The 18,104-nt window shown below is 42.7% G+C and overlaps 1 pseudogene; it reads left to right on the top strand.

Annotated features, from left to right (window-relative positions):
- Positions 1–4,053: 4,053 nt before the first annotated feature.
- Positions 4,054–17,401, top strand: LOC128510922 (uncharacterized; annotated as a pseudogene).
- The last annotated feature ends 703 nt before the right edge of the window (positions 17,402–18,104 follow it).

Genomic DNA, 18,104 nt, shown 5'->3' with positions numbered 1-18,104 from the left:
CATTTGCTTTACATTTGAGCACTCATGTGTAATTAGATTTTTCATTGCATATATACTACCATATCATATATTTGTGTCTAATACTGTTTTATTTATATTTTACAACATTACATGCCGTTTGTAATTTATTTTGCGATTGTACTTTTTAAATGTAACTTATGTATCTACAGTATAAGCATATTTAACTACTTCAGCAGTAAATGAGAAATTTGGTTGGTCTGGCTTTTAGATAAAGTTCTTATTTGATACAATTTTATAATTTAATTGATTATCTTATTATAAAAATAATTCTTATTCTCTATATTCATGTTGAGTATAGTCCTTTACGTCTGCATTTTTCCGTACGCATTTATCATCCTTTTGATCGAAATGCTGCCTTTTGTTTAGGCTGCGGGTTTATACACGCCAATGAAGGTCTTTTAGATGAATTTTAAAGCATCTTTTTAGGCCTAAATATTCATTTGTATTTATTGCCAGGTGTTTTACGTAGTGAAGACTTGTTGTTCAGTTCTGCATGGTGTATCTCCACGGAGAGATCGTTAGGAATTTAATTAAACTTTATATTTTAAGTTGGATTATATTTTATAATTAAAATTATATTTTCTTTATACATATTTTCATTTTATATATATTTATATATATATATACTACAGTACTAATGAATGGAGAAAGAACAGGCAAACTACAGTACTACAGTACTAATGAATGGAGAAAGAACAGGCAAAGCCCAGAGATTCTGTGTGCTGTTGCGTTGGATTCAGTGAGTAAATCCAAGATGGCGCCGGTGAGGTCGGCTGCCGTCATGACTGCTCGGACCACCTTTTCTTTGTTTTTGTTCTTTAAGTTAGTTTACAGCGTTTTAAAACCGGCAAAATTACCACCATGGAGTACATTAGTTATGATAGAGACACTCTTGTTTCTATTGGTGTACAATGTACTCACAATTCGACGTTTTTAACTCCGGATCCGAGCTGGTCGAGTGAGATCCTGAGGGACAACAATGGATGCGACGCGAAGCGGCGGCCTCGAGGGAAACGAGCCGGCGTCAGGAACACACGGCGCCCGTGCACACCGCACACCTCTGCCTAGCATCCTGCTCGCCAACGTCCAGTCACTGGAAAACAAGCTCGATGACCTCAGGGCCAGGATAAAGTTCCAGAGAGACATTCGGGACTGCAATCTCCTCTGCTTCACCGAGAAATGGCTGAACCCAGCGGTGCCGGACCACGCCATCCAGCCGGCCGGGTTCTTCTTGGTTCACCGCATGGACAGGACACGGGACTCGGGGAAGTCAAGGGGAGGCGGCGTGTGTTTAATGGTGAACAGCAGCTGGTGCAACAGTGCGAGCGTTGTTCCTCTTACACGCTCCTGCACACCAAATCTGGAACTACTGTCCATCATGTGTTGTCCTTTTTATCTACCTCGGGAGTTCACATCGGTCTTAATCAGTGCCGTTTATATTCCACCACAAGCGGACATGGACACTGCCTTATGCGAGCTGCGAGGGGCGAAAGGACACTGGACCACTGCTATACAACTGTCAAGGACGGCTACAAGGCACAATCTTGTCCACCGTTTGGTAAATCCGACCACGCCGCCATCTTTCTCATGCCAAAATACAAACAAAGGCTGAAACAGGATTGTTTTTAATCGCTCGATACACAACCTACCTTTTTAAATGCTATTTTACAAGGGTAAATCCAAATGGAATACTTTTTATTTGGTTTATTTATTTATTTTTAAACAAAATTTAGGATTAAAACATTGTAAAGTAATTAAAAACAGTGTAGAATGATTAATAACAATACATGTTATGATAAGAAAAAATCTTATTCCAGGGATTAAAAACGGTAACAAAGTCAATTTTAGAATGTAGAATTTAAAAGATTTTAAATTTGCACAAATTTAAGAAGAGGCCTGAAACAAGATCCAAGATCCTCCCAGGTATGCTGAAACCATGCGCAGTGAAGAGGGGTGCATTTTAGTTTTTTCGAGTGTAAAGGTGAGAACAGCCGATTCACACCTGAGGAGGGTGTATTATTTGCAGTTGAATGTGTCTGACATTGCAAAGCACACACAGCAACACTGCAAGAACAACAAATGAAAGTAAATAGAAAAAGGCCCTGATTATACTGCATAAATATTATTTAGTACAACAAAATTCCTCCACGCTCTTGAAAACTTTATGCGTGCGGTTGAGCGCTGATTAGACTATGTAGGAAATTAAAGAGGAAAATTATAATGCCGGATCAAACTCTTAAAAAATATTATTGATTAGGTGTTTGCTAAAAAAAATGTTGTCACCAGAAATGTAACCGATGAGGACTTATGTCAATCAATCCTTCCTAGGTGGGAAGACACTGCTTCTTTTAGTTAACAACAATCCAAGACAAAAATAAATAAATAAAATAAACATCAACAACTTCCACCAAAGAGTCTGGAACGCAGAGTACATGGTGAGTCACACAGCCGCAATATATTATACTATAACCATAGTATACCAAAGATAGAAGTGTATATTTTTGTTATTTTAATGGTTTATTCTGAAGGTCTATTTTCCCAGTTATTTCTATTGTAGCGTTTTACCGTCGGAAAGGATGGTGGAGAGATGAGTGAGCTTAATTGCTCCCAATGTAAAGGCTGGGAGTACTTTATTTCACACAGCACTGTATAGCATGAGCAACACATTCACACGAGAACCTAGACCCAATTCAGCCTAAGTATAAACCAGAGCACATTTAACAGGTCACACACACTCCACACACAAACATGGCCGAAGCCACTACCCCAAACATTCTTTCCCAACAGAGTGAACACACTGACAACCCGCGCAAGGCATGATGGTCGTCAGCCACCGTCCTGTCTACGCCACACTGCCCCCACCCGAGCTGTGACCGTCCCTGGTCACCATGTTTCTCTCCGTCCTGGAGGCGTAAAGGCGGTCAGCGCTGGCGCTGTGAACGCCGGGGTCCTTTTGTGGGGGAGGGAGGAGCGCAAACATTGTCCTGAGGCGATCTGGCCTCCGCATAGTTCAACGTTTCGCCGGCGTGTGTCCACGCCCATAGGTGCCCCCACACGAAAGTCCTGCAGCGGTGCTCTTTCTTTGCCATGGCCCTTCTTTGCCATGCAGAGGTCGCATCGGTGAACAAAGAGTTTACTGTCGGCATGACAGCCCGGCCAGCAGAAATGAGCGCGCAACCGCCGCAGAGTTTTATTTACCCCGAAGTGTCCCGAACCGGAATGCCCATGCACTAAACCCAGCACACACGTCCGCAAAGCCCCCAGCACCAGCAGCTAAAAGCATTCGCCCGCGCCGAGCAGCCGGTTCCAGCGGCGGTAGAGTAACCATTCATGCAACTATAGTAAGTAAACTGAACCCGAAGTTACCATGCAGAGTTCCGTTATTTAAGTCTAGCACCGCACCCCATCTTTCTAAAATGTCCAACCCCAAAATGCAATCCTTCTCGATATTCCCCACAAAGAGTTCATGTGACTGAATCCACTCACCTATTTTTACTTGGACCGTGCGACACGTACCTTCTCGTTGCTCCCAGAAACGGTGCGAATTTTGAAGGCTGGATCAGGCAGTCTGCGAACGCGCTCGCTTTGGCACAGTAATCCACCGCGCGATTGCCTAAACGCAGCTCGGGGGCGCTCGGTAGGTGAATCTAGCCTGGGTAGTCCTGAGGTCCCGTGCCTCGGGACTACCCCAACTAGATACCCCGGGGACAGGGCTACCCATCACGGTTAGACAACATACAAGTGTCTGAGGTTTCGTGACGATGCCGAGGCACGGGACCTTGGGACTACCGTTGCAACGTTCTCCGGCCTGAGGGACTGCGTACCCCAGCAGTCATTAAACTAGCTCCAGGGGGCGCTAAGGGAAAGCCGCCTCCCGCAACCGTTCATGTTCCCCCAACTAGTGGATTCAACTTCCGGTCGGAACATTTAGGGAATCGCGCAGAAATTTTTGTAAACTGTGTTCTGGACGATGTCTTACTACGGGCACTTGTGGACACTGGTTCCACTGTTTCGCTGTTGCGCTGTGGACTAATGGGACAAAGCGAGCGTGTTTGCAGACTGCCTGATCCAGCCTTCAATATTCGCACCAACAACTTACTCATCGTTTCTGGGAGCTACGTGAAGGTACGGGCTTGTTGCACGGTCCGAGTAAAAATAGGTGAGCAGATTCATTTACATGAACTCTTTGTGGGGAATATCGAGAAGGATTGCAATTTGGTGTTGGACATTTTGGAAAAATGAGGTGCGGTGTTAAACATAAATGGGGAAACTCTGCGTGGTAACTTCGGGTTAGCCAGGTTGCTAATACCCAAACCACAGCCGGACATGTTAGTAGCACACACCCGGGGAGGCAGAACTTCCGGTAATCATGCCATGTAAACATCTTGTAGCAAACCGACCGGGAAAACTACACGCTAATGCCGGCGCTTTATCCCGACGGCCGGGCAGCAAAGCGTGTGGTTATTACTGCTAACGAGTTGACGAGCGCATGTGCGGTTGCAACGTAGAACCCTCGACTCATTATCTCCGTGCAGTCCTCCGAGCTCTCCGGCGGTGATCAGCCAGTGTGCAGCCGAGTTATTGCGTCACCTAGAGCGCCAACCTTAGTCGTTTCGCCTGTGCCACAGCTAGACCATGATCAACCCATTGCCGAGCAGGAGAAGGATCCGGTCCTGCATAAGGTACTGGGTTGGGTTAAAGTGGGCCTGAGAACGGATTACACCGCAGTCGCTCATCTAGGACGAGAGGTAAAAGCTCTCCGCTCCCAGTTTACTCACCTAGTGTTGCATGAGGGGTTACTCTACCGCGGGAACCGCTTCCGGACTTTCGGTGGGGGCACCAATGAGCATGGACACTCACAGCCGGGGGCAAGACTTTGCTACTGGAGAGCAGGTATGGGTGTATTTCCCCAGAAGGAAGAGGGGGCTCTAGGCCAAACTTGTGTCCCACTGGGTGGGCCCCTGTACAGTAATTGCTCAGCTCTCCGATGTCATCTACTGGGTGTGGTTGGCGGGGCGGGCGCGAGTGGTGGTGCTCCACTGAGACCGTTTTGCTCCCTACCAGCCACATGCCGGCAAAACATCAAACTCTGTGGAGGCCGGATTGCCTCAGGACAATGTTTGCGCTCCTTCCTCCCCCTCAAAAGGACCCCAGCATTCGCAGCGCCAGCGCCGACCGCTGAGAGTCATGGTGACCGGGGACGGTCACAGCTCAGGTGGGGCAGTGTGGCGTAGGCCGGGCGGCGGCTGACGACCATCATGCCTTGCGGCAGAGGTTTGTGTGTGTTACCCTTTTGGGAAAGTTTATTTAGGTTGGTGGCTTCAACCGTGGTTGTGTGTTAAGTGTGTGTGTGATCTGTTGAATGTGCTCCAGTTCATGCTAAGGCTAAACTGGGTCTGGGTCTCGTGTGAATGTGCTGCTCATGCTATACGGTGACTGTACTGTGTTGTTTGCAGTTGTTTGTTGTTTGCACTTGTCTCTCCAAGATCCTTCCGGCGGTAAAACGCTACAGTATATATAATGGGGCTCTCAGGCACTCAGACACCAGCTCTTTGTTGAGTCCCCATTAAGTGAGCACCAAAAAAATCATTGTTTTGATTAGTTATGAAAAAAAATTTGTATCTAAACATCAGCATTATATGTGGCAATGTAAAATCAGCATGTTGTTTCCAAGGCATAGATATGTAAGGAAAGTTCTTTAAGCAGGGGTCACAGGTCCATATTTAACAAGGATATGAAATAAAATCCTGGGCAGAGACAAAAAATAATAAAAGACATAAGGGCATACAAGGGAAAAATACAGCATACAGTGACAGGACAGAAGTGGAGAAAAAACAAGAGTCAATAATATAAATGATGTAAAACAAAACAGTGCAGCACATGCTATGCTTGAGAATGTATCATGCCTTGAAAGGGATAATATATATTTTGTCCAAAAGTTTAATGAAAGCATGACATTTACACTTAGCTCTCACTTGAATGAGCAGAGTAAAGTGTTTTAGAATGCCACACATAATGTATGAGTTTCAAAGGTAAAAACAAAAATAAATAAAAGTATTTTATACATCCATCCATCTAGTAGCCTCTGCAGTCCAATGGTGACCATTGTATTTATTCCCATTTGACTGTGAGAGGAAACTGAAGTACCCGAAGGAAACCCACCAAGCACAGGAAGAATATGCACACAGACCCAATGTGGGACTCAAACGCAGGACCTGGAGGTGGAAGGCAACAGTGCTAACCCCTAAGCCACAGTGCTGCCATAAGTGTTTTATAGCTGAGCAAAAATCACCTAAAAAAAAGACTAGTGAAAAGACTAATAATAGACTAGATCTACTGTCTCAAGTTGAGCCAGAATATTGTAATTTTGCTCAAATTGTGTCGCAGTTTGAATCTTATCAAGTCAGACTTGGGATTGCTATACTGAAAAACAAAACAAATCAAACTTCTTGATTGGTACATCACCTGACTTGGCCAATAACTATGTTTGCCAATTGCTCTCATCAGTCACTTACTCATCGTTTGTGCCCCTTTATTTTGTATACAGGGTCACGGGAGGCCTGGAGCCTATCCCAGAAGACTAAGGGCCAAGGTTTGGTACACCCAGGACAGGAGGCCAATCCAATGCAGGGCGACACGCACACACGCACGCACCAGGAGAGGGGAGGAAAGCCACCAAGCACAGGAAGAACATGCAAACTTTATGCACACAGACCTAAGGCAGGAATCGAACCTGAACAAGAGACAGTGCTAACCACTAAACAAGCGTGCCTCCCCTTGCAGAATCAATAACTAAATAATAATAATTATTATTATTATTATTATAAAAAAGATTTGCAGATATTAGGATGAGGAATTAAATATGCAGCCACTTTCCACACTTGCTTGTTTTAAAGTGGTGTTTGATTTGCAGTCCATTTTGTTCAACAGAAGTTCACCATTATTTCTCTTTTTTTCTATTTTATCGTTGTGTCAGCTAAGTGTTGGACTTCTGACTTCCGACTTCTGTTAGCATTGCACTGCACTAACAAGTCCTGCTGTAACTGGTGTAGAGGAAAGATGACATCGCCTGTGCAATTAGAGCTTCTTCCTCCTCACAGCATGAACCATGGTGAAGTTGCTTTTCAGGACCAGATTCATAAGATGTGAAGCAATCATTGTTATCGTGTGTCCAGTAAATCAGCCAGTTTATTAAGCTTAGGTACTTTTTGGTACCAGAGCTTCCCTCTTGGCTCTCGACGAAGGCGGTCGCATCTGCTCTCCCTCCCTTATTTCTCCCCGCTTGCTTCTCTGTCTGTCTTGTGAATACTATTCAGAGACTCTCTTCGTCTTGCTCTTGAAAATAAAAAGGAATATGGATTTGATCAAGTGGTCTCTGAATGCAATTGACACGATCTTCTCTACGAGAAATGTGGGTTCTGGGGAACCTACTTGTCCTGCTGAGACGTTTGCTGCTGGATACACGATGGACGGTTGGGAGAAGTGGCGCATTGTGTGCCTGGCTGCACTGTCTCTGGAGGATGTTGAAGATATCTACCTATTCGGAACTCTGATAACAGGGATTCTGCTGATTGGATTAGGTGGGATACTTGGATATCGTAAAATTTTAAAAGCAGTCAGTCTCAACCCCAAGAGACTGGCTGGCTGGGAAATAGTGGTGACGAGAGCTGTCAGTAATCAGACTGTGGTACTGGACCGCAAATTGGATAACATCTTGGTGAGACTAGCAGCTATGCAACGTGATTTGGATAGACCTGGAGACCAGTGATGGACATTAAATATCTGTGAAAGTGGCAGATATTGATCAAAACCTGGAAAATATGTTTTTCTTTTTGGGCTGCCCCCTTTCTTTCCAGCTACTGCATTTCAAGGCCGTGGCTGGAGACATAACTAACTCCCCGAAGACCAAGATAACGAGACGCTCTGGAATCCTACTCCTCCCTCCTTCAAGGACACCTGGCGCAGACTATTATGGGATGTTACAGGCTTACAACTGACACGCACGCACTCACGCACTCATAGAACAGCTACAGATAGACACTCTACCTTCCCCATATCCAACGCCTTCGTGTGCTTATTCCCTTCAGTGTGGGTAGGCGGAATCGGGACCAGCGCTCTCTAGCTGCAGGGACTGGAGCTGTTTGCCTACATTGGACATTTCCTATCCCCTGTACCCTCATCGTTGCAATGTTTATGTCTTGCGTTTACATGTTTTTCTGTGCTTGTTGCTGAGGTATTTTTTGTACCCCTGATCGCACACTGCCCTTTTCGAAGGACAGTCTGGGAGGGGATTTTTTACCCTCGTTATCCTAATGTATCTTATTCCTTATTTTCTATGATGGCGCCGGTTAGGTGGCTGCCATCGCGACTCTGTGGTCGCACAAAATCATTTCACTGCATATTGTACTCTATGATTGTGTATGTGACAAATAAAATTTGAATTTGAATTTATAGACTATAAATATGCACATTCATGAACACAAAACCCCTCTGAAATATGTTGGTTGTGTGGAAACTTTCTGGGAATTGACGCATTACTTCTTAATTGTAAAATTTTTTGGAGCTTTGCTTCCAGTCAGGGGTGAAAGGTAACTTAAATACAGTAATTAAGTAAATGTACAGTAAAGTTTTCACATACTGTATACAGTGGAACCTTGTATTGCAACTACCTTAGACTGTAACTGTTTTGACCAGACAAGCAAAAATTTAAAATAAATTTTAACTTGGTATACAAGCGAGGTCTTGAAATACGAGCAATATTGCTCATATTGTGAATGTGTGTGTGTATGTGTGTGTTGGCGCTTGTGTGAGTGGGTATCTCTATTGGTAAACTAGTGTGTGTGAAAGTCATCCCACACAGTTTCTATCATTTCTTGGGAAAAATTGACTTTGATATATGAGTGCTTTAATATACAAGCACACTTCTGAAACAAAATTATGCTTGCAATTCAAGGTTTAGCTGTATTTAATTTACTTGAGTAGTTTTATTAGTGCATTTTTTACTTTCACTGGAGTAAACATAAAAAAAGTGGAGTAAACATAAAAAAAGTACTTTCTACTCCACCACTATTTCCACATGGTATTGAATTATATTACCATGGTGGTGTGTAGCATTTGAAGTGGCAATATTGCCATAAGCTGACTATTATACATAATAAAGTGATCTGCCTTCCTTCCATAAAATGCACCTTTGGGGACCTCTCTTGCCCCGGGGGTCGAACGTATCCCCCTGTGCGGGGTATCTTCTGACACAGGTTGCAAACCTCTGCAAATGTGGTAAATTTGACGTCTTTACAAAAATCACTCTCTGCGCTACAATCCGTCAAAGTTGGTCTCAATGTTAAGTCAATGGGATTTTTAGGAAAGTCCCACCCCTTAGAAAAGTCATAGCACGCCATTCCCGTATAGGCCGCACGATTTGACACCTCACTCAGGGGTCTACGACAAACGGTGCGGGACTAGCCGAACTTTTGTACGGAAGAAGAATAAAAATTATAATAAAAAAAATAATAAGCCTGCAAGATAACAATAGTGATGCTTTGCAAGCACCAGTAATAATAATATTTTTTCGAAGAATTTTGAAATAGGATCTCCTCAGAAAAAATTCATATATGGCAAAATCCATTTTTTGTCAGATCACAAACTTCATAACTCTCAAACAATTGGACCAATTTTTCCAATTGGGGGTTAAGGGGATGATTGCAAAATTTAACATGCATCAGGAAAAGGGGCACGGAAAAGGTTTTTAAAAGAGTAATAGAAATAGTGTGTTTTTTTCCTGAACCCATCCATTTTTAACTCTCATAGACTTGAATCGAAATTTTAAAGACCATTTTTATGTCCATTTTATGAAGGGGTTAGTTACAGTGAAACCTAGGATTGCGAGTAACGTGGTTTGCGAGTGTTCAAGACGAGCAAAGATTTTTAATAAACTTTGACTTAAAAAACGAACAAGTCTTGGTTTATGAGTACCGAGTATCATGTATCACGCATGCCCTTCTTGTTTTGATGCCGAGCGTCATGTAATCACAACTGAGCCAATGGTTTTTCTCTCTCTTGTGCTGGGGAATTGTGGGTAATCATCTCCCCTGCTGGGTCTTGGTGTGTGACTCTCACTGGTATAATCAACATCCGTGCACGCGTGTACTCTTTACTATAACACTGTGACCATGTGTGTGCGCATAAAACATATTTTATTTTGGGTTTGAAATTGCGTGTGTACAGCGCATGTGTACTGTTTCTTATAAACACACGTGTGTGCACACGAGTAAAGCAAAAGAAAGTCTCGTTAGAGGTTAAAAATCCATTTTCTCCCCCTTATTAGATGTGTTTGCGTGTGCCTAATTTGACACACACACTCTCTCTCGCCTTTAGTGTGTGTTTGTGTGTGTGCGAAGCACCACCTCTCTGCTTCACACATACACACAGACACTCTGCTCCACACACAAACACTGCTCTGTAGCGATTTCTTTTCTGTGGTTAAGGGCAGGTTCATTTGTTAGTTTGTTTTTACTTTACAGCAGTGATTCTGTTAGTTTGCGCTCACACGAGTGTCATTAGCTAATTTTTCAGATTCCGTTAATGTTTGTGTGTGTGTGCGGAATGAATTATGCTCGTAATCCAAGGTTGCTTTGTGGTCCAAACCCTTCATTTGTTTGGTAGTATTAAAGTTTTTTACTTGGTCCTTTTCCCATAATAGATGATTGGGGCCACAATTCCTTAGAAAAAACTTGCTGGTCTGATTCCTTAGAAAAGTATCATAATGTTATTTTATTAAATAAAGATGTAATATAATAATAATTATAATATTACTGTATGTGTTATGGCACTTGTTAACATGTTTACATTGTTTCTTATTGAAAGTGTATTTAATCATTACATTCAATTATTTAATCACCAAGGTTTTTATGTTCCTGTTATATTTTAATTGTCTTTGTTTACAGTAGTTAACTCTCTTTGTATGTGTATATTTATTTGGACGTTCCCATCTAAAAAAGAGAGTACAAATACAGTATACCACTTGCACTCAGTGTGAACATTACTTCTTTTGCAACATTGTCTGGTGTTTATCTGTCCCAGGTCAATCAGAAGCTGCTTTACAGAATTTTGAGTCTAGACATAGTTGAGCAATTCTTTCTGATAAGGAATGAGAGAAACTTTGAGAGGAACTTCTGTGGACCGAACATTTACAATATAAAGTGATGCAAAGAAAAGTATAACTTTTAGTCAAACTGTAATAAAGGTGTATTCTGGATAGGAATTAAATATGAATAACAACAACTTCGGACTGTGATAAACATTTTTTTCTAACTTATATGTAGCGAATAACAGGGCTCCCATAGAGAGAACAGTCAATGGATCACATTCCTGAACACCCTCTTCCAGCATGCATGGCACCATCCTGATAACCTTATCTGGTTTGCTATCTTAAGGGGGACGTCTGTAAAACTAAGAAACTCCACAAGGCCAGATGCTTTGAAGTAGACCCCGAAACCGAGGGTGTAAATCGGCGATCCGGTAAACAAAGAAGACAGTTTTACAGCTCCACCCCAAGCTGGGGAGGAAGAGGCCTCATCACACCTGGACAGTCTCTTGACCTCTGGAAGACATGCCTTTCCATGAACAAAGGCATACGGCATGGACACTATTTTAAACATCTTTAAAGTGTGCCAGTAGGGCAAAACGTATTTACATATATTTACTCAGTTCCTTTTATTCCTGTGTACATGTTTGATTAATCTGCATAACGTTCAAGGTGTAATCAGCATTTACAAACCTTTTTATTAGATAAAGGAAGGAATGAGTGGGTAAGATATGTAATGTTTGGTGTCAATCTCAAGCTGGCTTTATTTCAAGAATGTTGGTGAACATGGGTAATTGGTAGCATGAACAGAGCTCATGCAAAATTACTTTTTATAAAGTATTAAAAACTCCAACCGGATGGGTCACACGTGACTGCCGAAACACCTGGCTAATTTATGCACAGAAGGAGGAACCACGTGAGGTGTGGCTAAGCCCTGCAATCACATCCGATTGGATGAATCACCTGTGGGACGACCTGACCCCCAAGGGACAAAAACCCTCAGGAAGTCCACAAGAAGAAGAAGAAGAGAAGTTATCATCACAACTGCAACCTACAACATCTTCCAAGCAGCTCGGGCTTCCGCCCTTGCGGGCGCTGCGCCGCCGCTGCTGGCGTCATCCGCTCTTCAAGAACTCTCAACGAGACTTCATGCCAGAACTCCAAAGCCCAGCAACGAAGGAAACCTCAGGAGAAGTTCCAGAGCGCAGCCATCGGTAACCAGGCAACCAACGCCTCACCGAAGGGCTTTTCCGACTGACGTCATCTCTACAACAGCGCACCAACCAATCAGCAACGCTGTGATTCCCTTCGTTGGAGGTGAACCAAAGGATGAGAACGAAACGTAACGCAAGTAAACAAACAATGCTGCATACCTTGCTGAAGTTGGTGCTCGTTTCATAACTAAACCGTAAGATTGAACCCAAGACTCTGCTCTTGTGACTTTCGTTGATCTAGTAACCAGTACTAGAATAACTTCATTCATTTTCACTTGCCAAATTGTTTGCGTGTATGTGTGTGTGTGTGTGCGCGTGCGTTCAAGTAGTGTAGTTTCATGTATCGTAGATTAGTCAAATAAATTCTCGTTTCTTTATAAAGTACTGTTGTCTTGGTCATGTATTTTAAAGTCTAAACATTTGCCCAGATCGTGTTACCTTGCTCATAAATTGCTTAATACTAGATTTTGTGTTATAGCTGTTGGCCATGTGATAACCAGAACTAGTAAGATACACTAAATTGTGCTAAACGCTGAACGGGTAGTCAATATAGTGTACGTTATAAATTTTGATTCAATTAATCAAATTAAACCGAATCGCTAAAGATTCGATACAACTCTGACCCAGAGCTAAAAATTACTTATTAATGATGACGGATGCGTTGGCATTGTGTTCACATTAAAATGTCTATATTTATTGGTGGACAATGCAACCGTCATTCGTTGTCTTGATTATGTAAACCCTACGTATTAATGATGAAGAATGCCGGAAACTATTCATGGTCATTATTATGTTAAAACTCTACCTATACACAGTATTATGGTGGAGAATGCCGGCAGCTTTTCATTGTCATTATAACGTTAAAACGCTACATATATAATGGTGGAGAATGCGGGCATTGTTTGACTTAAAAATCCATAAAACCAAGACCGTTAACTGTATCTCTTCTATTGTCCAGAAATAGATTAGAGGCGGAGAAACAGATTTTTGCGATACTGTATACGTCCTTGTCTCGCGGCACACCACTGAGTAAATGAATGAAATGCAACACGAACTTACTTTCGTGATTGGATGGTTCAAAACCACCTTTGGTATTGTACTTTAACAGCCACTATTTGTCCGACATTTAGTCATGGTTAATGGTTAAAGTAAACTTGTAAAGACGAAGAAATCTCTTTACATTTTAATACTATAAAGATCGCCTGTTGGAACGAAGAAATCTTCCTTCACCGCGATAAAGATTGATTGGAGCGATGTTCCTCCTATCATCTTTTAAAAGGCCTTCATAGCGAGCGCGAGATGCTTGTTCCATTTTCAAGCTTAGCTATATGTTAAATTAAACTGCAGCTTATAATATTAAACTTGTACTGTAAAGACGAAGAAATCTCTTTACATTTTAATATTATCAAAATCGCCTGTTGGAACGAAGAAATCTTCCTTCACCGCGATAAAGATTGATTTGAGCGATGTTCCTCTTATCATCTTTTAAAGGCCTTATATTATCATAAAAACAGCGAAGAAACCCTGTTTTTATTTGTAAGTGTGTAGGCAGCGAAGAAACCCTGCCACGCATCTTTGTGCAGCTAATTTGCGCAAACCCTTAAGTCAAATTAGTGTGTAACAAACAGCGAAGAAACCCTGTTTGTAATTCTTAGTGTGTATGCAGCGAAGAAACCCTGCCACACACACCTTTGTGCTAATTTGTCTCAATGGTGAATCTGCCTGTGCGATGTTCCACTTGCAAATTCACTCAAGTAAAATGTGCGGTTAAAAGCCACGTTTGTTTTTGTGTTTAATGTCGGTATGTTTGTCTGACAAAGGGCTGAGATACGCCGAGATCTCAGCAACATTGTTGTCTTAAATGTAGTAACAACTAAGTTGTGTGCCCCACTCTAACGAGTGGAGTCGAGGTCGTGCAGCTATAAAGAGCTAACTAGTGTTGTTCGGGTTGTTCATTGTTAAATGCGCTGCCATTGTCACTGATCACCCATAAGTGTTGAACTAGCACGCTCGTTTAAGTGTACGTAACCATAGCGACGTAACGCATTCCGCCCGCGCTATCTAATACCAGTTGTAAACAAAGTCTAGCATGAGCTACGTCAGTTAGCAAACCTAGCGCGTTTACCATGTAGCCTGTGTGCATGTAGCATCTGTGCTAGTAGCATTTAAGGCTAGCGGTTAGCACATAGCATCTTTCAGTTGTGAATGCACTGTTCGAAAGTTGTTAGTGACCTAACCTCGTTACACCCAACTTTAATTCACACCAGTGGGTCTTTTTCCTTTTTCTCTTCTGACCCCCTCTTTATTACTTTACCTATACGTAATGGATTAAGCAAAATTACTTTCATTGATTTTGATGACATCATGAAATGTTGATCATTGTCTAATTGTTTTAATCTAAAACTTAAATTCAATTTCATAAATTATTACAGATTCGGTGTTCATCGTACACTGTAACTGTAACTATTTATATGATTTTGATGATAAACATCTTTTAAAATTCATCATCGACTATCATTATTAGTTTGAAATTTTTTAAAATTAAGTAATAAATTAGAAGTCGTGTCTCTAATTTAATGATAGATGATCAATGGAGTTAATAACAAATTGCTCCTACCAATTCTAGTGCTAATTAATGCTCAATAATTAGCTATAATTCATAATTTGAAATTCAAATTTGAAAGTTCTCGCATTATCCACCAGGGCTTTTGTCACCCAGTTTTAACTAACTTGGTCAACCCTGTTAAGTGTCCTCACATTAGTAGGAAACCCCACACTTTCTTTTTCTCTTTAACTCAGTTTTTCTCCTGGTTTGACTACTGCTGCTATTCTAGGATTGTACCTGTGAAAGTCACAAAAGCAGAGAACGGTAGAAACGTTACATATTGTTGAAGCGTGAATTCTTAAGTTTAAAAGCTCCCGACTCTCACCGTACCTTCCCTTTTCGTGCTGGGATCCTACCTAGCCAAGGTTAAAGCAGGTCAACTAGGAAACCGTCCATAAAATTTTGAAGACGTGTTTAAAAGTGTTTCAATCTGTGTATGGTTGTCAACCCTAATGCTGAGTTAACCAATACTGTCATTGTTATTGTTTCTTTCGCCTAGAGAAAATCTTAAATAACAATCACATACTGAGAAATCCCCACCTTGAAACCCCTTTTACTTAGGAGCACCCTTCCAAATCAAACTTAATAAAAACAAAAGGGGGAGGGAAAAACAAAATTTGGCATTAAACCTATTCTGCCACAGAAAGGCGCTTTGTTTTTCCTCAGCTTAACATTAGCTCTAACCTTTCCATACAAAAAAAAGGAACCTCCTCTTATAGCAAAGTAGAAAATTACCATTACTACTCTATCCCTTGCTCTGTGTTGTTGTTCTTTTCTGCATCGGTTCTCTAGCCATGCTAACTGTGTGTTCACTAGCTCTTCCCACAGAAACTCCCAGTTAGTAGCACGCCCACCAGAGGACCACAGTCACAGAGAACCACACTCGGCAGTAGCCCAAACTTACACATCTGTTTGCTGTGTTTGTTGTCTTTTTCTATTTTGTTTCTTTCTCTCACATCTGTGTCAGTCGTGGTTCTAGAACCCCAGCAAAACATGTCTCGCACCACAGACCTGTCAGTCGCTGAAAAGATCTGAAGACATGGCCAAGTGTTGCAACCGACAGCTTCCTAACTAAGGCTGCCGAAACACTGAAGTACCAGACGCCAGACCAGCTAGACGACAACTTAACGAGCCGTATGAGACAAGACCCGAGTCAGTGCTACAGTCCGAATGAACTGTCCAACATCACCGGCTCCTTACGTCACACACTCATCGTCGCCCTCAAGCTGAACAACAGGCACGCCGCCTATCTACAGCAGGAGCTGGCGTGTGCAACAACGCATCAAGCAACTGGAACTGGAAGCTCAGGAGCGACGGAAAGGGGGTGACGAGGTAGAGCAGGACAAAGTGGAAATCACCGTGCTGCAAGAAATTCTGGCAACTACAACACATGAAAGTGAACAAGGCAAGGCAAACCACGCTGATCTCCCCGACAGGCTGCAGTATGCAGAAGAGCTACTAGGAAAGGCCACGTCTGACCCCAGGGAGAAAAATGGCAGAATTAAAGCCCTCAAAACTCACCTGGACAAGCAAGGAACGAGATCAGCTACCTCATGCGACAGCTGGACCATAGCAAAGAAGAGTCCTACAGCGTCACTGAGGAACTCAAGCCCGCCTGTGAATGGTGCCACGATCCGTCAAGGTAACGACGTGCACGCATCTTACCCCTGTTGAGCAGGACCAGGTCCCCTGTTCTTGGACCGATACGTAGTGGAAGAAGTGACGGGCGGGGCGACGCATCCCCCAGCTCCCTCCAAAGAACCCTACCTCATGGCAGAACACCGGGAACCTGCTCCCTCCAGCCACAGAGCATCGCACGGCGCAGACCTTGACCACTCGCCAGGCACCTTGATAAATTTATGCCACATCGGCCAGGCAGCCAAGATTTCCAGATTTATGTATAAAAAGTGATCTCCATCTAGGAAAGAGACTCCACATCACTGACCAAGGTAAACTCTGGCTTCAAACAACATCCAGCCCTAAAGATTGCAGCTACCAAAGTGTGCAGCTACCTAAAGTGTGCAGCTCACCCAAAGACTGACTACCATCTGCTCCGGGAAGCTCTCATCAAAGAATTTGCTGACCTTGAATCAGAACAATGATTCGACGGAGAAACTCAAAAGCCTAAGCTAATCCAGCTCAAGCCCAAGCCACAAATGAGCTGAAGACATCACCAATGTCAAGACTTCTAAGAACTGATGAGAAGGATGATTAAAGAGTTGTTCCAAACTGAAAAGGGGGGAAGAACAGACCACTGACACAGATCAACTGTCGTATACCTTTCACCACAGTAACATACTTTGGTCCTTCTAGGAAGGTACATACAGATATTTTATTCACTTTTGTAAACAAACACCTAATCACCCTCCTCTGTCTGCACTGCTAGGCCCAACCTCTGGTAGAGAGGAGTTGCTCCACACATGCGACACTAGTTTAGTTTCCTCAACCTATTTGTGTCCTTGTGGCCCTTTCTCTTTGTGTTTGTCTAATTTTTTTTTCCCCTGCGTTTTCTCTTTCTTTGAGGGAAATATCTTAACCAAGCTTGAGTACAGCTCCCAAAAATTAGGTTGACTCTTTCCACCCAAATTGAAAGTAAATCGTTGTCAGCCAATCGAAACAACCCGATTTGGGATAAAGCCTAGTCAAAAGCACCCCATGTCGTTTTAAGTGTTCGTAACCAGACCATACGAGGTAACTAGGTTATGCACCATGGTTCAGTTGGTTATGGAGGTGTTGTTTGTGTCTTGTGTGTGCCTGTTCTCTCTCTCTATGTTTCTACTTCCAGTGCCCGCTGATGTTCACGAATGGAACTTCACCGAGCAAAAAGGGGGATATGTAGCGAATAACAGGGCTCCCATAGAGAGAACAGTCAATGGATCACATTCCTGAACACCCTCTTCCAGCATGCATGGCACCATCCTGATAACCTTATCTGGTTTGCTATCTTAAGGGGGACGTCTGTAAAACTAAGAAACTCCACAAGGCCAGATGCTTTGAAGTAGACCCCGAAACCGAGGGTGTAAATCGGCGATCCGGTAAACAAAGAAGACAGTTTTACAGCTCCACCCCAAGCTGGGGAGGAAGAGGCCTCATCACACCTGGACAGTCTCTTGACCTCTGGAAGACATGCCTTTCCATGAACAAAGGCATACGGCATGGACACTATTTTAAACATCTTTAA

The sequence above is a fragment of the Clarias gariepinus genome, chromosome 23 (genome assembly GCF_024256425.1).
Source record: "Clarias gariepinus isolate MV-2021 ecotype Netherlands chromosome 23, CGAR_prim_01v2, whole genome shotgun sequence".
NCBI classification, from domain to species: domain Eukaryota; kingdom Metazoa; phylum Chordata; class Actinopteri; order Siluriformes; family Clariidae; genus Clarias; species Clarias gariepinus.
The sequence above is the reverse complement of the archived record's forward strand: the minus strand, read 5'-3'. Positions and strand labels throughout refer to the sequence as shown.